General features: G+C 48.6%; 1 protein-coding gene and 1 long non-coding RNA gene across 11 annotated transcripts in view; one reads left to right on the plus strand and one right to left on the minus strand.

The window, feature by feature from the left end:
- Positions 1–13,015, plus strand: part of CHCHD6 (coiled-coil-helix-coiled-coil-helix domain containing 6) — a 358,373-nt gene that overhangs the window by 43,756 nt on the left and 301,602 nt on the right. The gene's annotated exons all lie outside the window — the stretch shown is intronic.
- LOC143646891 (uncharacterized) overlaps positions 1–13,015 on the minus strand; it is a 52,984-nt gene that overhangs the window by 9,010 nt on the left and 30,959 nt on the right. Inside the window, exon 2 of the long non-coding RNA XR_013157717.1 lies at positions 2,795–2,950. This is a non-coding gene — a long non-coding RNA (uncharacterized LOC143646891). The remainder of the gene's footprint in view (positions 1–2,794; positions 2,951–13,015) is intronic.

The following is a 13,015-nucleotide window of genomic DNA, read 5'->3' on the forward strand; positions in this document are numbered from 1 at the left end:
ATGCTCAGCTTCCTTGCATGTCAAATGGCAGGCATTGCCTAGTGTTGTCAGGATGCTTCCGTGATATGACATAGGAAAGTATCCAGCATACTATCTAGCAGATGGGAGGGATTCAGTGAATGCTCTCTTCCTTCCGTTATGCCAATCTTCCCCAATGAGAAGAGAAGCTGAACAGGTCAAAAGTGGAAGAGAGTCATGATTTTCCACCATGGCAAAGAAGGGACCCTAAATGAAGTGTTTTTTGAGGGCCGCAGGATGGCTTATTGGGTTGTTCAAGCCCTCTTCCTGTGCTGATGGCTCCATTCATCAGAAGCACTTGCTGTGAATTCCTCTCTGCATGTGTATTACCTTATTCTACAGCACACCCTCCAAATTTCCCTGGTTGTTCTCTTCCTGACTCCCACGGTTCCTGTGCTTGGTGAGGAGGCACAATACCCAGGGACTGCACTTTCCTGATTTGTGTTCCTATTGATGCTAGGATTGAGACTCTTCCTTCACCCTGCAATTGTGTAGAGCTGGAGGGAGTGCTCGGTGCCCACCTCCACGTATTCCTACTGGGGTCAGTGTACCCCCTCTCTTAGCAACATCTTCTCTTAGCGACATCTTCTCCCCTCTTGTTGGATTTCAGTTGGCCATCTCTGGAGGATTCTGGTGCTCTGTTCTTGGCCAGGCCTTGGGTGGTGGGGGAGAATGGCTAAGGAGGCGTTGAGGAGAGTGTTTGGCAGGACCTTTTGGGTGATACCTCCCAAGCGGCCAGGCTGTAAGGACCTGTGGAACTAGATAGAATTTCTGATGAGAGGCTTCCACTTGAAGGAGTGAGCATCTTTACATCAGCCTCACACAGCCACGCTGGTGGGGCTGCCTCCCTGGGCTGCAGTTGATTCTGTACCCTAATGTACACAGCCTTCTGTGTCATCTTTAGTTTTCCCAGAAGCCCCTGGATACCTGCCCTGACTTAGTGCCCCCCTCCCCATGTCTTCTCTCCACCTTCACCCCCATCCACCATGGCTGCTGGTGTGCGAGTGCCCACAGGACAGGATTCACCATGGACCCTCTGTTCTTGGGGCTCCTAGGTATCAGACAATGTTGAACATGGGGCCCATTCTCCAGTTGACTGTTCGGACATGATGTCATCCCCTTATCTTCACGCTGACACATGCGGACATTAATAGAAATACATTGCTAAGGCACATGTGTGGAATTTCAAGCAGCCACGCTGGCTGGTGCTTTCGATAGCCTATTGTGTCCTTAACCTCTTTCGAAGAGGTTTTTGATGAGAAATGAATAAGACTGTTAACTCCTAGGCAGCTGGGTTTGTGACAGGCTGGCTTTCCCCGCCCCCCACCCCTTCTTGATTCATTGCAGTGTTTCCTTAATCTTCATTCTCGAGGAGTGGGTTTTGCCGCTTCAGGATTTTTTATGTAATCCATTACTGCATGAACAGTGCTTTAGGCTCTCCTTGGGCACGCAAAGGAAGATTTAGCCAGCCTTTGTGGAAGGTGTAGACAGGTCTATAAGGTGGTCCCGTAGGTACTGAGGGAGTCTTGGCTTCGGTCTGAGTTGTTTAGCCCCAGGTTCCCACCTTGGAGACAATTTGTGTGAAAGTTGCTTTTAAATGATTAAGGGCTGGGTTATTGAGAGAATGGGCTCTTTTTCTTTCAGGAAGCTCTTAAGCTTTGGAAGCTATTTTCCTTGTTCCATTTCATCTCGTCTTCTTATCCCTTCTCGAGAGCTGCTGGTGAATGCCTCAGTTTTCTCTGATAGGGGTCTAAATCTGAGGCGAAGAATGGCTCCTCAAGAGATTGGGTCCTGGTGTGGTTAGGGTGGTTGACCTCTCTCTTATTGTGGATACCCATATCGATATCATAAGAGAGCTGTGTGTTTGCAGCTCATCTCTGCTGCTGACTCTCTGGGAAATCTTCCTACAACCTCTGTCCCCTGAGCTGTAAAGTGGAGTTTATAATGCCTGCCTCCTAGAGTTAGTATGGGGTTGAAATGTATGTTTCACTGTCTGGAAAATGTCTGGGCTGCAATAGGCCTCCCATGTTTTCTTATTGAGGCCTAAGGCTGAAAAGCATTCATTGCTATCTGGTTCCAGGGTATGCTTCTCAGTCTTCCTTCCAGCACTACTTTTCCTTAACCTTGGTATTCTTTCCAAGTGCTATTGTTCTACTGATATTTCAAATCAGAATCCTGCTTGGTGTAACTCTCCTACTCCCTTCCTTCCACTGAACCCACTCTTGGTTCATCATGACTTCTTGCCAGTCTGTCAAACCCTTGCTCTCATAGTCCATCATCTTTCCTGGCTTTACCCATCCCCATGTCCAGCTGGAATGGCACTGGCAACCGGTTATGGCTATTGCTCCCTGGCTCCTTCCTCCATGCCTACTTTGCCAAATTTGAGCTTTGGGTAATCCCCCTCCCCCCCATTTGTTTTCTCTGCAACTGGGCCTGGGCTTCTGAGGGCCACTAGAGAAAGTTATAAGCTGGGCTGAGGACCTCCACTGCATGGTCATACTTTTCTGCCCTCTGTGGTGTATGCTCTGGCTCTGTTTGCTAATCCTTTTCCTCCTTTCTAATTAACTCCTGATCACATTCCCCACTGTGCCCATTCCATACCCTTTCCAGTCCCATTGTTTCACCCTGCTACCACCTCCTCTTCTTTCATACTCAGCTGAGCAAATGGAGACCAACTGATAGGGTCTTTCTCCATCCTTCTCTACCCTTTCCTTCTTTCCTCCCAGCCCAGAGAAAGCAGACCATCGTCTCCACTTCCTTTTAAAAGGTGTCTTACCTGCTTGTGGCTCAGCTCTAACCCCATGCCATCCGCCTTGGAACTTGCTCTGATACTTGCTGGCTCTAAATGCCCAGTTCCTCCCTGTGTGAAACCAGTTCCTCTTTCCAAGGCAGCGTCTCTGGTTGCCACCTTGCTTTCCCCTTTCCTGTGTCACTGAGTTAAAACATAGTGTTAAAAGTGTAATCTTGCTTCTTCAACTCATTACAATTTCGCTTTTATTTCCATTAATACTTTGTTCCCAGAAGTTACCATAATCTTCCTCCTAACAAATCTGATGACTCTTGCTTAGTCCTGTATCTTCTTAACACTTCCTCCATCGAGGTTTTTTTTTTTTTTTTAACATGGGCAGGCACTGGGAATTGAACCCGAGTCTCCAGCATGGCAGGCAGGAACTCTGCCACTAAGCCACCGTGGCCCACCCTCTATTGAGTTTTTGATATCAAGGCATTACACCTTCTTTAAATCTCTCTTCTGTTAGCCTCTGTGAGTTAGCTATCCTGCAAGCTCTGCAGATATCAACAGATATTTCCCTGGGGGCCTATAGTTGCCTGCATGTGTTGGGTGTAGAGAACTGACATGTCTTGGCCCTGCCAAAGCTTATGGTCCAATTGGAAAAACAGACATTAAACAAATAAATAAGCATTTGGTTATAAGCTGAGGTAAGTCTTATATAGTTAAAGAACAAGGTACTTAGAGAGAGAGAGAGAGTAACAGCAGGGACCTAATTTAGATTGAGGGCAACAGAGTCTTCTCTGAGGAATGGCCAGTTGGGTCAAGACCTGGAGGATGAATGGGAATTAGACAAAGAATCAGGAGGAGGAGTGCTGTGATCAATATAGAGCATGGCCTAAAGTCTTGGGGAAGAATGAAGGCATTAAAAGGACTGCAAGAAGACAGGAGTGTGAACAAGTTGGCAGGGACTGATTGTGAAGGGTCTTGTAGGCTTGGTGGAAAATTTGGCTTTGAGATGGAGTAGGGAGCCTGTTTTCATAGAGGGTTAATCCTATCCCTAACCCTAAACCCTAAACCCTAAACCTAACCCTAACATATCTTTAGAGAAGTTCTGTAGATGATGGCTTAGAGGAGACAAGAGTGAAGATGGGGAGACCAATGGGAAGCCATCCCAGAAGCCCTGGTGAGAGGTTGTAGTGATCCAGATAAATGACAGTGACTGTACAGGTTGGAAGAATTGCATGGACAAAGAACTGACAGGTTTGGTGGAGGGTTGGTATGTAGAGTGAGGAAGAAGGAAGTATTGAGCAAGATTCCTGGATTTCTGGCCTGAGCCAGATGCCATTTACTGATAAGGGGTTCTTTATGGCTTCCCTACCTTTACCCATTCTCAAATAGATGTGCTGTTTATGGATGAGTCTTTATATTAGTTAGGGTGTAGACTGAGCTGCTGCAACAAAGAACCTAAATATAGTGGCTTAAATAAGAAAGACATTTATTTCCCTTTAAACATAATAGTCCATGGGTAAGTAGATAGTTTAGGGCCATACGGGCCTCTGCCAGCCTTAGTACTTATGATCTAAGGTGGTTGCTTCAGTTATTGCCATTTCCCAGCCAGTGGGAAAGGGCCCAAAGGCCCAAGGGAGCTCACACCCAGTCAGTCTTTAAAGGCAAGACCTGAAAATGGGACACACCCTTTCTGGGTATATCTCATTGACCAGAGGTGGTTACATGGCCACACCTAGTTTCAGTTTATCTGGAAACATGGTTCAGCTGGGTTCCCAGCTGAGGCTATTTTAGTGGAGAAGGGTTGAATGGATGTTGGGGGACTGTTGGAAACCTGCTGTGGTAGTTAGATTCAGTTCTCAACTTGGCCAGGTGAACAATCTTAGTTCTGTTGCTGTGGACATGAGCCAATGGTACGTGAACCTCATCTGTTGCTGATTACATCTGCAGTCAGCTAGGAGGTGTGCCTACTGCAATGAATGACGTTTGCGTTAATTGGCTGGTGCTTAAATGAGAGAGCTCAATGTAGCACAGCCCAAGCAGCTCAGCATGCCTCATCTCAGCACTAGCAGCTCAGCCCAGGCCTTTGTAGATGCAGAAAGAAATCACCCCGGGGAAAGTTGTTGGAACCCAGAGGCCTGGAGAGAAGGCCAGCAGAGACTATCCTGTGCCTTCCCATGTAAGAAAGAACCTCAGTGGAAAGTTAGCTGCCTCTCCTCTGAAGAACTAACAAAATAAATCCCCTTTTATTAAAAACCAATCCATCTCTGGTGTGTGGCATTCTGGCAGCTAGCAAACTAGAATACCTGCCATTACTGTCTTTTGCCTCCTCATGTCCCCCCTCAGAAACCCATATCTGCCTTTGGCCTGAGCTCTGTTCAGAGCTTCGACTTTCTGGGTGCTGGTTGGACACATCCCTTCTGATACCTCCAAGTGCCTCACACTGAGTGTGTCCAGAATACAGCCCATCTCCTCTGCAAACTTGTGCCTCAGTCATTCAGAAAATATTTACTACTGTGATGATTGCTCAGTTCTTTGTGTCTAATAGGAAAGGGGCACAAAAGAAGGTCTCATGCTGTCAGCTCCCCCCAGCCATTCATATGTGTGTGGGTGGGGTGGCATGGGGGGTATCTCTGAAGAGCAAGGAGGATACTGCTGCAGAGTTGAGTTGTGCTTGACTTTTTGCCTGGAGGTCAGCTTGGCCTTCCAGACAGCTGACATTAGGAACTTCCACTGAGACCTCAGACATGTGTTTTGTTGTTTTGAAGATGATCTGTCAGGATGCTGGCTGGGGCAAGTGACATAGCTCATGTCCTGGCCATCTGTCCAAATATAGGGCCTAGCCATACTTCTCAGAGTGATGGTATTTTCCTGTAGATCAGATGGAATGAGAGAGGTCCTCCAGGGCTAGGAGTGCCTCTCCGGAATGTGGATAGACATGTGGAGGAGGTCTGAGGTTGGGGGCCGAACTGGTCTAGCCTTGGGTGGACATGGCCACCCCTGGGCCTGGCGTTGTGGGTACCACTGGAATGTGAGGCACCTTGGTGGGCTCCCCGAGCTTCATCCCAAGCCCTCCCTGTGTCTTGAGCAGAGCCACCACCTTTCATGCTCATTCCCTTTGCTGAGAGCCTGAACTTCCCTTCTTCCCATTTAAAAGCAGCCCATTAGCACTTCCCCATCTGTCACCATAACTGGAAAGTTCTTCTAACAGGTGGGCAGGCAGTTCTCCTCATGCTAATGAGAAATCTCTGAAATTCCTTCAGGGCCTCGGGTGGCAGTGTTGTGGTCGCAGCCTCTGAAGGAAGGCACAGCTGGCCAAGAGCCGTTGGTGCTCTTTGCTGACCCCAGCCTGACCTTCTTGACCTCCAGAGGCTCCAAAAGGATGAGAGGGGGAGACTTTATGGTTGGAGGAGGTTCTGAACTTTCCTGTGCTCCAGTTTTCCCTAGGGTCACCCCCAGTATGGAGAGAGGGAATGTTTATGTATCTTCTGCCCAGGCCTTGCAGGGCGTCTGGGGGACTGGGTTTTTCCTCCTGGCCTTTGATCACACTTGTTTTAACAGTTGCCTTTTCCTCCTAATAAGAATTTGTCTGCATCAGCCTACCTGATTCTTGTCTCTCCTTCCCTGGAGTAGCAGGATTTTGCTCCTTGCTGTGCTGGCTGCCCAGGAGCAGACATTGGCTTTTAGGGTAGAGTGCTTTTTATTTTTTTATGTGCAGCAGCTGGTATTGGAGGACCCAGATTGCCCAGGATCAAATCCCACTTCCTTGCTGTCTGTCCTTGGAGAATCCCTCTCTATTTTCCCTTCTGTAAAATGGAGATGACAGTTGGACCTCATTCCCAGGTTGTTGTAGGGTATCTTGAGATAATGCATATGATATGCTTATACCAATGCCTTGCATACAGCAGTATCCAGTCAAAGGACTGCTAGTGTCATCCGCGTGGCCATTCATGTTAAGGGGTTTGGCATGTTCCTTATGTTTGCAAGTACCTTACCTTCACCAGGCACTCTCCTTCAAGGCCCTTCACTCTGCTCAGTGCAGTGACCCTTCCTGATGTGTGGGAGAGCTCATTATTTGATGTCTATGGAGCCTGTGCTCTATGGAATTGAGTCTCTGCCTGAAAGGAGATTTCGGTGTTAGCTCCCTTCCACCTAGGTGTTCTGAGAGTGGTTCACATCAGGTTTCCTCAGATCCTGGGTGGGGGTGGGGGGCGGTTAGGAGAAGGGGTGGGTGGGAGGAGGCACTCTGGACTGGTGTTTTGGAATACGTGGGTCTGGTCCTCTGCCTCCTCTGGGTGCTTGCCTGGTGCAGTTTCTTGGGGGCATAGGAGCTGCCTGTCAGGGGATTAGGAAAGGCGGGGCAGAAGGCCAGGCCCAGAGAACCCAGCTGGTTCCTTTTTCATTCTGTCCCTGGTCCTTGGGGAAATGTGTGGCCAATAGTTTTGTTACCATAGCCAGAGAGATTCCCACTCAGCCTTAGAGTGAAGTCTGAGACTACGTGACACTGCTGGGGCAACAGCCCCTCTGCCTTCTGGTTTGGGTTCTCCCTTCTGTCCTGCTAGCCACACTGCCTGCCTCTGGACATGTTGGGTGCAGAGCCCACTAGGTGGCAGTACTGGGCCACCAGTCGGCCAGGAAGGACCTAGCGCTAGAAGCAGGTCTGGAGGAGGGGGAGGGAGGGACACCCCTTCCCCTGTTGTGCCCCCTTTACAGGAGTGAAACATTGCAACTTCAGAGACGGAATCTAGTTGAGAAGGCTCCAAAGGCCCCTTATCCTGGGCCTATCTTCCAGCCTCTTTACCTTTTGTTGGGAGAGCTAGGTCTTTGCCTTTGTTTGTTCTCTGACAGCCTCCCTTTGTTGTGGCTGCCCTGGGGGTTGGTGCAGATAGCGGGGGTGGGGGGGGGGTGGGGGGGGGTGGGGGGTGGGGGTTGGGGGTGGGTGGGGTGGGGTGGGGGCTGCAGAGTGGGGAATGGCATCTGGTCTTTCTAGTCCCTTCTGTGAGGGCTGTCTAGGGGGAGGGCTCCCCTCCCATCTTGCAGCATTCTACTTTTCATCCAGAAAGTTGCTGATGGCTTGGCTTGTGGCCAGAAAAATGTAGTGGAGGAACAGTTGGGATTAAATGAGGAATGAGAAATGCAGGGGTTTTAGAATGGGCTGGGCCTGGGCATTAACTCCTCAATCCCAGGTTACTTTGTTCCTAGACCTGGTAGGTCCCACTGCTTTTCCTTTCCAAGCCTCCAAGGCCGCATTAAGAGCTGAGCCTGTGGACTTCTTCCCTGGTTGGCAGATGGAAGGAAAGAGCGAAGAATTCCTTTCACAAGCTCTCCCCCCACCACCCCGAAGCTGGTGGCACCCTTCGTGTGCCTTTTCCTTGGCTCCCTTTTGCAAAACAAGCAGATTCTGACTTTCTTGTGGGCGGATGGACCGCCACGGTTTTGGCAGCTGCGGAGATTTGTTCAAGGCCCAGAAGATAAGGGCATGGAGAAATCAACTAACAGAGTGGTGACGTGGACTTCCCATGGTGAACAGCTTTTGGGTTTAAGGGGTCCACCAACCCTGCCTGGTATGTTCATTTCTGCTGAGAAGCCCTGGTTCCGACAGCAGGGGGCCACTCTGATCCTCTGCCCTCATGGAGTTTGGGGAGGAGGGGTGTGTGGGGAATCAGGGGGCTGGTGCAAAAGCATTCCTGTGACATTTTAGGGAACTTGTTGCAGCCGGCCTGCATGCCTGCCATAGCTCAAGCTTGCAGCCCATTGGCTGACTGGACAGGACACGGGGTGGGGTCTGAAGTAGTTTCAGCCTTCCTCAGTGCCTCCTCTGGGTCCTTGGCATTCTTTCCCCAGATAGAGATCAGCAGGACCTCCTGCCTCTCTTTTCTGCCTTCATATTCTTTTTTTCCTCCCTCTCCTCCCATCTTTGTTTCTGGCTTATAGGCACACTGCCTTGTGTTTATTTACCTGAGCCTTCATGGGTGACTTTTCTGCAGCATTGGGTGAAAGAGAGGGGATGCAGACTTTTTCTTTCTGCTCAGGAGGCCCCACACATGCCAAGCCCCACCGTGACTGGTGCCACCCAGCAGGGCTGCCTGGAGAAGCTCAGTCAAAGCTGCTCTCTCTGAGGGCTGGGAGAAGAGAGGGATGGCTGGTCTGATATCTCTCTCCTTAGGGATCATGTACCTCTAGATGAATTTTGTTTTAGTCACCATAGAGCCCATCCATTACCTTTCTTAGAACAACAAGTTGAGAGCCCCTGGAGATGAAAAGGCAGATCCCTCCCTTTTACGGCTTTGGGGCTGTGCCTTGGAACAGTGTGCAGGTGGGAGTGGACTGCAGAGCGGACTTGGTGACCAGGAGGGAGTGAGGCTGCCTTCTGTCTTGAGTCTTTGTTAGGAAAACATTTCTTTGAAGGCAGTGTCCAAAATCCAGGTGGAGCAAGGAGTTCCTATTAGAATTATCCACCTCCTCCTGAAAAGAGTTCTCAGCTGCATAGAAATCCCTGTGGCCCTGTAATTTCTGGTTGATATGTGGCTAAAGAAATAACCTATTCCATATTGGTTGAGAAAACAGTCAGAGCAATTAGGGCTCTAGTTCTTTACATCGTTGTCTGAACTACCCTAAGAGGAGGTAGTTAAGTCTCCAATAAGCCCATTTCAGTTCATTACTTAACCAATTTGTGTGGCCTTGTTGAGTGTCTCTGAGCATCAGTTTCCCCATCTGTACAACAAGGACAGCAGCATCCACTTCACAGGGTTGGTGCAAAGTGTGCATGTTGGGGGTTCTTGGAAGTGTTTGTTCCCCTTGGGAAGAGACTGCCAGTGTCTACCTTTGGTGGGCACCTGATTTCCTCAACCCCTTGGGGGTGTATGAATCTCCCTGTGCATGTCTGCCAGGACACCCAGGCACCCCTCCCGGCTGTGCTCTTTCTAAGGTGCTAGCTGTTGGCAGAGAAGGGGTCTTGGGGAAGGACGCGAGCCTGTCCAGGAACATTCTTCCTGATGTTTTCTCTCCGAAGTAGGCTGCTTCTAACAGCTCAGCTGCCAAAGTGAAAATCCTGCGTACTCACCCTAATTGGTTTTCAGGAGAGATTGATTTTTGCCTGTGTAACTGCTGCTAGGAACCCTGATATCTCTCTCCTTAGGGATCGCGTGCCTCCAGATGAATTTTGTTTTAGCCACCATAAAGTCCATCCACCACCTTTTGTAGAAGAACAAGTTGGGAGCCCTGGAGATGAGATGGCAGGCCCCTCCCTTTTTCGGCCTTGGGGCTGTGCCTTGGAACAGTGTGCAGGTTAAGGGAGCGGACTGCAGAGTGGACATGGTGACCAGGAGGAAGTGAGGCTGCAGTCCATGTTCCTGGGTTTGGTTTCTTCCTGGTGCAGGGAGGAGCTGTTGTCCTCTAAGATCCTGGGGAAGGGAGACTGAGGAGAGAAACAGGGCTCCTCAACGGTATGCAGAATCATGGCCTAGGAAAAAAAAAGCCAGCTGATCTGATTACAGTGAGGGCCAAGTAAGAGGAATCGAGCATAAACAGTACCCGAAGAGAATATAAGGAGGGGAAATGGTTAAAAGAGATTAGAGTTGAGTAAAATACTTCTTATAGCTCTCAGCAGGATATGTCCTGGCTGGCAAGCAGCAGATCTGTCTTAAGTAAGGAAAGGAGATGTACAATTATAGCCCATCAAAGCTGGGAATAGGCTTCCGAGCTCAGGTCTGTCGCTGCAAGAAATGGAGGCCCAAGTGAGGTGGGTGGCTTGACTAAGAACCTGAGTTAATGTCCAAGTCTGGAAGGCTCTGGGCATCCTTCTGAGGATCTGGTTGATAGCACTGGCTGGAGAGTCACCTCGGAGGCTCTCCTACACAAAATGGCAGTCTTTCACACCGTTCCTTGAAATCCAGTAGTTTCACTGAACTCCCCAGGGATTCTGTAGTATATCTGTATTTGAGTCACTGTAGCTCTTTTTTTGGCAGCTTGATTATTTAGGCCTGACAGGTAGGCACAACTGTCTCATTAAATGCAGATATATTGGCGTGGCTTTAAAAAAAAAGGAACATTCCATTAGTCTAAAAAGACTACTGGTAGCCCCTTTTATTCGTAAACTTCATATATCAAAATTCCTTGTCATTAACGTTTTGAGACAGGAACAAAGTCACTGCTTATACCTTTCTTATTGTGAAATAGCCAGGTCTCTCTGGTGCTGTTGTGTGTGCATGTGCACATACCTGTGTGTGCAGACAAGGCCATTCCCTGTGCCGCGTCCTATTAGGTAGGGATGGTCTCACCCCTGCTCAGGGAGGTTCTGTAACTTGCCCTGAGCCCCACAGCAAGTCAGTGCAGAGCCATGGTGCAAACCCAAGTCACAGCAGCTGTCTCTCGGTGTTGACGCTAGAGGCCAAGTGAAAATCTCCCCCAGAACACAGCGTGATAGGGATTCTCAGCCAGGGCCTCTGCCTGCCCTCTCCTCACCTCGGATCTTAGAGTAGGGGTGTGGGAAGGGTGGGGATGGGAAGTGGAGAAGGAAATAGAGAGTGCAGAAGTTTCTTGGGTGATCCTGTTAAACACTCCCACTATTGAGAATCAGTAGTTTTTGTAAAAGGAGAAAGAGGACGATTGAAATGCTTCTCCTTGGTCTACAGAAGAACTGCTGGGGGAGCCAGAGGCTGCTGGAGAACCGAGGCATCTGAATGTCAGGGACCAGCATCTACTCTAGTCTCCTGCCGCCTGGGGTGTGCAGTGCTACTTTCCTTTCTGTCTCCTGTGCTGTAAGCCGGGTAGGAAAGGGGGCTCGTGTCCCACGCATTTTCAGGTTTGTAACTCCTTTGCATAGCTAGCTATCCCACCACTTTGACACCCACACCATGGGTGGGAGACCTGGAAACCATTCAGTTTCCTCATCCATAACACTTAGCAACCTCATCGGTGTGAGGACTAAAGGAGAAATCATGCATTGGCTTGTGTATCCCACAAACATTCACTGAGTGCTGTCTGCACTCCATGCTGTTCCTGGGGATATGGAGCAGATGAGCCAGCGAAATTCTTCCCCTTTGGCGCTTACCTTCCAGCTGTGGGAGACATAGGATAAGCAAATAGAGAACTGTCAAATGGTAAGCATTGAGAAGAAAAATGCCAAGACTTCAGAGAGCTGGGAAGTGATGGAAGGGTGGTCCTTTTTCTTTTCTTTTTTTACTGAGGTAAAATTTGCATATCATAAGTTTATCATTTTAAAGTGTACAATTTTGTAGTATTTAGTATATTCCCGTTGTTATGCAGCCATCCATCACCTCTATCTTGTTCGTAAACATTTCCGTCACCTCCAAAGGAGGCCTCTTACCCATTAAACAGTTAGGTGTGTTCTTTTATATGGGAGGTGACATTTGAGTGGAGACCCCAAAGCAGTGAGGAAGCCATTCAGGAGAGTATCTAGGGCAGGAGCTTTGCAAGTGGAGGGAACAATAAGTGCAAAGACTTTGAGGCAAAGAGATGCTTTGGTGAATTTGAGGAATAACAGAAGGCCAGGAGGCTAGATCACTGTGAGTTGGGGGAGAGTGGTAGGGGGTGAAGTTAGAGAGACTGCAGAGCTAGGGAACATCTAGTAGACAAAAGGAGGTGGGACAGGGTGGGGACCTGTGGCAGGCACTCCCTCCCCCTGCCTTGCCCTTCCTTTCTACCTCTCAATCCTTTACAGATGGGAGCTTCTTGGCCTAGTTTTTGTCTGATCATGTGCTCTTATCTTGTGAATGAAGGCAAGACTCACATTGCAGGTGTTTGCTTTCAATTGTATCCTGCATACCTGGAAATTAACTAGTGGTATTACAAATGTCTACCTCTTTCTCCCTTCTGTTTCAGCTTGGAAAAAAAATCATAAAAATCAAACACATTATTAATTATGATTTCCTTGATAAAGTTGCAAGTTTACTTGGTACATTGTTTCAAGAAAGAATGATATAACCTATTTGGCAAAGATTCAGGCAAAGAGAATTAAAATGAGTAAAGAATGGATGGGGTGAGAGTGGGGAAAAGGGGTAGAAAAGAAGAAAGAGCATATTGCTCTGGATAGACATTCTAAAATAAGAGAAGGCTTCTGTGGTCTTATAAGGAGAAAGCTGCATTGTTTATGATGCATAGACCATTGAGAAAGCAGAGAAGGAGAACAGATGCATACACCAAACTCAAACTTAGAGCCAGGAGATGCTGCTCGCAGGTTGAAGAACAGGAGATGCCACTTTACATGGTGTACACGTTTCTTGAGGAACAGGTTAGAAA

The sequence above is a fragment of the Tamandua tetradactyla genome, chromosome 9, assembly GCF_023851605.1.
Source record: "Tamandua tetradactyla isolate mTamTet1 chromosome 9, mTamTet1.pri, whole genome shotgun sequence".
NCBI lineage: Eukaryota > Metazoa > Chordata > Mammalia > Pilosa > Myrmecophagidae > Tamandua > Tamandua tetradactyla.